Here is a 6,441-nt window from a genome sequence, read left to right on the forward strand (position 1 = left end):
CTAGAATTATGTAGCATTGCTCCCAACACCCAACTCTTTTTATTAATTGTTATTATTATTATTTGTCTGCCCCCCCCCAACTGGGGATCAAACTCAGGACCTTCCACTTGTAAGGCAGGTGAGGTGCCACTGAGCTAAATCCCTGGCCCTTTATTTGGTTTTTTGAGACAAGGTCTCACTATGTAGTCCAGGCTGGCCTTGAAGGACTCCTACCATACATGTGTATCTCTTTTTTTTTTTTCATTAAGTTTATTGGTACATTTTAGGTATACAATACAGTTACATTCATCATTGGAATCTTGTACCATTACATGAGTATCTTGGTTCTTTTTTTTTTTTTCTCCCCTCCCGTTGCCCTCCCTTCACCCCCTCCACCCTTCCCTACTTGCAAAGACTTTGTTTCCATTTTTTTCTTTTTCTCATATTTTTTCTTTTCCTTTCTTTCCTTTCCTCTACCCCTCCCACTTCCCCTGCTCCTTTAAACCTTTACTTCCTATTACACAATAGCAATTATACATTTTTAAAATTACGATATCAAGATCTAGGAGACATTACCATAGATTTTACAGAATTTAAAAGGGTATAGAAAGCATATTACAAAAATCTGTTTTGAAATAAATTGGACAACTTCTAAGAAATACCTTGGAAGCCAAATTAATGAAACTAACTCTGGAGGAAATATAAAATTTGAATACGACCTATTAAAGAAAGTATATTCCTAGCTTGAAAACCAACCTTTATGACAACAGCAGGCTCATATACATTTTATTTATTTATTTATTTATTTTGGTACCGGGGATCGAACTCAGGTCCTTGGGGTTGCGAGGCAGGCTACGGAACCGCTGGGCTAAATCCCCGGTCCTCATATACATTTTAACTGATAAATTATATCAAACAATTAAAGCAGAAAAAAGAAGGAACACTTCTCCCCTCATTTTAGGAACTCAACATTGTGCTAATCCTAAAACTGGATAAAGATAATAGAAGAAAAAAGTATGAACATAGTTAGAAATTTGTTTAACAAGGCCAGGGATTTAGCTCAGTGGTTTCGCGGCCTGCTGCGCAAGCACGAGCGCAAGGACCCAAGTTGGATCCCTGGTACCAAAAAAAAGAAAGAAAAGAAATTTGTTTAACAAAACAAACTATTAGAAGTCAGAAGATCTGGCAGTATGTAGAAAGTGGTTTTGTTATAGGGATGGCAGTGTTGGTTCAGCATTGGAAGAGCCACCCCCAAAAGTCATCATTTTAACAGAGGAAAGGAAAAAGCCATATGATCCTGTCACTAGTTGGAGAAAAAGTATTGGACTAAATTCTACAGCTGTTCATGGTAAAAGTTATCAGGAGACTAGAAGTAGAACAGAAACTTCTCAACAGATTAAAGACATGTACTCCATACTTCCAGTGAGAACGCCTAATATGAATGGAGAAGATACAATGCTTTCTCCTTAAGGTGGGGAACAAGGGCAGATATGCTTACTCTTTATCTGTCCGTTAAACTTTGAAACCTAGGCCCCACCAAACTACTCTGGCAATAAAATGACACAATTAGGATAGGATTGGCAAGGTAGAAGCAAAATCTTTATATGTAGATGAAATGATCATTTACAGAGAAAATACTAAGAAATCTCTAGGAGCCCCTAGAATTTGTATTTGAATTTAGCAGGATTAAAAAACACAAGGTATATATAAAAATTCAGGTCTGTGTATACTTGCTATAAATGAAGAATTGGATATTGAAATTTAAAAGTTATGTAGGAGTACAAAGGACTTGGAAAAGTTTAAAAAAACAAAAACAGTGTTGGAAGATGTTTAGTACCTAATTTTAAGACATCTTCTAAAGGTACAGTAATCAAGGCAGTGTTGGTGTAAGGAAAGACATATAGATCATTTGAATAAAACAGAGAATCTAGAAATAGAACCACACATATATGTCCCACTGAGTTTTGAAAGATTATTTAACGTTAGCATTTTATAGAATACAAACTCAATTCAAGAGCCGAGGAAGAGATAGTGTTTTCAGCAAATGGCACTAGAGCACCTGGTATCCATATATAAAAAATTAACCTCAACCCTTTATTTCCATACATGAAAATAACTTGAAGGGATCTATGAACCTAAATATGAAAGCCTAAAAGTATAAAACTTTAAGAAGAAATTATAAGAGAAAATGTTTATGAATGTAGGGTAGGCAAGAACTACCTAGGATACAAAAAACATGATGTATACAAGAAAAAAAATTGATAAATGAGATTCCATCAAAATTTAGAACTTTAAATGACATCATTAAAATGAAAAGTAGTCCTTAAACAGACCATACTTACAATGCATATAACCTATGAGCAGAATATATAAAGAATTCTTAGAGCTCATTAATAGACAACCCAATTAAAAAGTAGACATAAGAAGATGATAAATAGCCAGTACAGCACAAGGAAAGGTGTGCAACTCTAGAATCAGAAAAATACTAATCAGTTCAATAACAAGATTGAATTATACACTCATTAGGGAGATGAACTTAAAAGTTTTAAAAGCCTCGTCCCGACTTTTTCTTTTTGTTGGATTCTCGCCCTTTGCATTTAATTTGTCATGCCCAATGGATTCATTCTGCTGGGTTTCCTGGGGTTGTGATCCTCATTGTCTTTTCCTAAGGTATTGTCTGAAATTTTTTGGAGTGCTGGTTTGGTATTCATAAAGTTCCTGAGGTGCTCTTTATCATGAACGTATCTTATTTCTCCATCAACTTTGAAAGATAGTTTTGCAGGGTACATCAATCTGGGTTGGAGGCTGTTTTCCTTTAGGGCTTGAAATACATCCCTCCAAGCTCTTCTTGCCTTGAGGGTTTGCATTGAGAAGTCTGCTGTGATTCTGATGGGCTTTCCTTTGTATGTGATTTGTTTCTTTTCTCTCACTGCTTGTAGAATTTTGTTCTTCTGTTGGATTTCTGGAATCCTAACTATTATATGCCTATGTGTAGATTTTTTTTTTTTATCAAGGTATTTGGAGTCCTATTGTTGCAGAAATCTCGGAAAGAAATACACAGAGACACGGAATTTGGATAAAATAATAAAATTTCTTCTCCAGAGCGGATGGGATGCCAGAAACCAGTCTGGTCTGTATCTGCACCCCCTTTGTTCAGCATTTCCCTTTTTATATCCTTTTTAGCCATTATCTCATCCCTAGTGGTCTTTGCTATGTAAATACAATTCCAGTTCCTATTTACAAGTCACAGACACAAGATAGGCCATATACATTGTAAATTCACCCTGGCGTGGTAACTTTGTTAGGTTAATGAAGTTACTGGTTAGAGTCAGATAATCCTCACCTTAAACAAGGAGTTACAGGAAAAATAAATCTTAAAAGAACACATTACTTATTTTGCTTCTACAACTACCTTAATATTCAATCTAATAAGTTATCTAAAACTTTTCTGTATCACTATATGCCTCCCTTTTTTTTTTTTTTTTTTTGGTACTGGGGATCGAACTTGGGTCCTTGAGTTTATTATATGCCTCACTTATCTGTATGTCAAGTTCTTTTCCCCTGCTTGGGAAGTTTTCTGCTATCACTTCTGTGAACAGTTTTTTTATGTCATCTGCACTCTCTCCTCTTTCTTCATTGACTCCAGTCTTATGTTATTCTTCTTTGCATCATCTAGCAGCTGCTGGATTGATTTCTCATGTTCCTTTACAATTTTAAAGCAATTTTTCTTTTCCTGGTCACTAATTGCATCTTTTCTTCTATATCTGAAATTCTATCCTCACATTTGTTCATTCTGCTGCGCAGACTTTCGATGGAGTTTTTAATCTCCTGGAAATCTGTTTGCATCTGTTTTATGGATTCCATTTGTTTCCTATGTTGGGATTCCATCATGTTCCTCAGATCCTCTTTTTTTCAATCTGTGTCCTCTCTAGATTTATTAATCATGTCTTGCACCATGAGCACAATCTTCGCTGTTATCTGAGTAATAATTTCTGATTTCATTTTTCCCAAATCCTCTTTTGTTGCCAGTTCAGAGAATCCAGGTGGTTGGGTATCAGATTGTTCCATCTCATTTCCCTTTGGGCTTGCTGTAGGTGATCCAGAAGTCTGTTTTTGAGGCTTGTTTACATGTTTTCTCATTTCCACAGGGTGTGGGGGTGCTTCTGGCGCCTGCGTGGCTCACTTTCTCTGCCCTAGGAGCTTGGGATGGCAGAAGGGAAGCTTCCTCCTAGGTGCTGGGACCAGCTTAGTTTCTCTGCCCTAGGAGCTTGGGATGATGTCGGGGGAGCTTCCTTCCGGGTTCTGGGACTGGCTCACCTTCCCTACATGTGTATCTCTTTTCAGCCTCTTTATTTTATTCCATTGATCTACCTACCTACCTACACTATGCTGTGTGTGTGTGTGTGTGTGTGTGTGTGTGTATGTTACTGGGGATTGAACCCTGGGCCTTTGCACTGAGATGCACTACCTGCTCTTTTGAGGCAAAGGCTCCTGCCTCAGGCTCCATTGTGCTGGGATGACAGGTGTGCGCCACCATACCGGCTATAGTCCACATTTTACAGAAGGATAAACAGAAGCCTGGATGGGGGCAGTGGTGGCAGCGCTGGCCTGAACCTGGGTTTTCAGGGACTGTCTGCATCCTGATCTTTGGGTTTGGAGGCCGTGGGGACTGTGTTTCTTTGGCAGCTCCCTGCACACCCCGGGGCCACGCAAGCACAGGCAGCACTGTTCCCAGTGGCTTCCCCTTCTCACACGCTGCAGAGCTTACACCCCCCTTCCCCAAGGTGGCCAGAGCTTCCAGTCCTCCTGCTGTGCCTGACTCCAGGCTGCAGCTCTGCTGGTCTGAACTCCATTCATTCTTCACAGCCCCACTGGAAAGCTACCTCCTGTGAAAAGCCTCTTTGGATTTCTCTCCTCCTTCCAGGCTCCACCACCCCCATGCTGGGAGGGAGCTGGCTTTTGTGGAATGCATTCAATTCCTTGCTGAGATTGTCATTAAACTGTTGAACCCTCTGAGCCTTAATTCCTTCGCCTCAGAACTGAAATAATGTGGCCCTCATAAGACTGTTGTGAGGACCGAGTTAGAAGACACTGCAGAAAAAGTGAAGAGAAACAATAAGTGTAAAACACAGTCCTGGGCACAAGGAATGCTCTTGCACATGTTAGATGGACGTTACCACACTCAAGCGTGAGCAGAGCCTTACATGTTTGCACGCAGATTTTATCTGTACAAGTATGTGTTAGGGCATTTATCTTTCTACCTTATATGGTAGTTATTTGTGTGAACTGTGGGGTCCTTTGAGGCAGAAAAACATAGGGTAAGGGCTGGGGATTTAGCTCAGTGGTGCCACACCTGCCTCGCAAGGGCAAGGTCCTGAGTTCAATCCCTGGTACCGTAAAAAGGAAAAGACAAAAACAAACAAACTCAAGTGAAAAATAAGGTGCATAAGAAATGAGAATGGGATTTGGATCAAAAGATTTGGGATGGGGCCGGGGATTTAGCTCAGTGGTTTTGCTGCTGCGATCCCCAGTACCAAAAAAACCACAAAAAAACAAAGATTTGGGTTGCTGGATGTAGTGGCATATGTAATCCCAGCTACTTGGGAGGCTGAGACAAGAAGATTTCAAGTTCAAGGCCAGCCTGGGCTACTAAGCAAGACTCTGGCTCAAAGTAAATAAACAAAAAATTTAAAGGGTTAGGGATGTAGTTCAACAGTAAAGTGCCCCTCAGTTCAATCTGGGCGGCTTGGCAGGGGGAGAGGGGAGATTTGGGTCCATATTTTAACCAGCTGTGTGTTTAAGGACCAGTTGCTTTTTCCCTCAGAATTTAGGGTTTCTTCCTCCATAAGAGCAGGGCAGGATCACAATCAAATGAGCCTCATTGTCTCTTTGTGTACATTATCAAGATAATGAATATTCACTGGCCACAGTGGTGCATGCCTGTAATCTCAGCACTACAGAGGCTGAGACAGGATGATCGCCAGGAGTTCGAGGACAGCCTGGACAACATGGTGAGACTGTCTCAAAAGCCAAAATAAAACAAAACAAAACAAAACAGATGGCTAAGACATAAGGCAATAAACCTGAAAATACCTTCCAAGGAAACCGACGCTTATCAGAAGACAAACTTAATACATGCGTAGTGTACAAGGTACCAGTTGCTCCTTTGGACTTTAGACTTCTGTGCGTGTGTGTGTGTGTGTGTGTGTGTGTGTGTGTGTGTGTGTGTGTGTGTGTGGGGTGATGGTGACTTACAGCTGGAGCTACTGGTCTACCAAGTGCCAGTCGCTGTGGGAAGCTCTGTGAGGCCCACCCACCCCATCCCCACCAACTACCAGCCAGATGCTTGTGTCGTCCACATTTCTCACAAATCCGAAGACGAGGCCTGGGCACAGGTTGCCTAGGTTCACAGGCAGCTGGCAGCAGTGTCAGGATTAACACCAGCTGGCCCAGTGCCAGAGG

Source organism: Heterocephalus glaber, unplaced genomic scaffold (assembly GCF_053883595.1).
Source record: "Heterocephalus glaber isolate CG9 unplaced genomic scaffold, H.glaber_assembly_v1.0 deba00001773, whole genome shotgun sequence".
Classification (NCBI taxonomy): Eukaryota; Metazoa; Chordata; class Mammalia; order Rodentia; family Bathyergidae; genus Heterocephalus; species Heterocephalus glaber.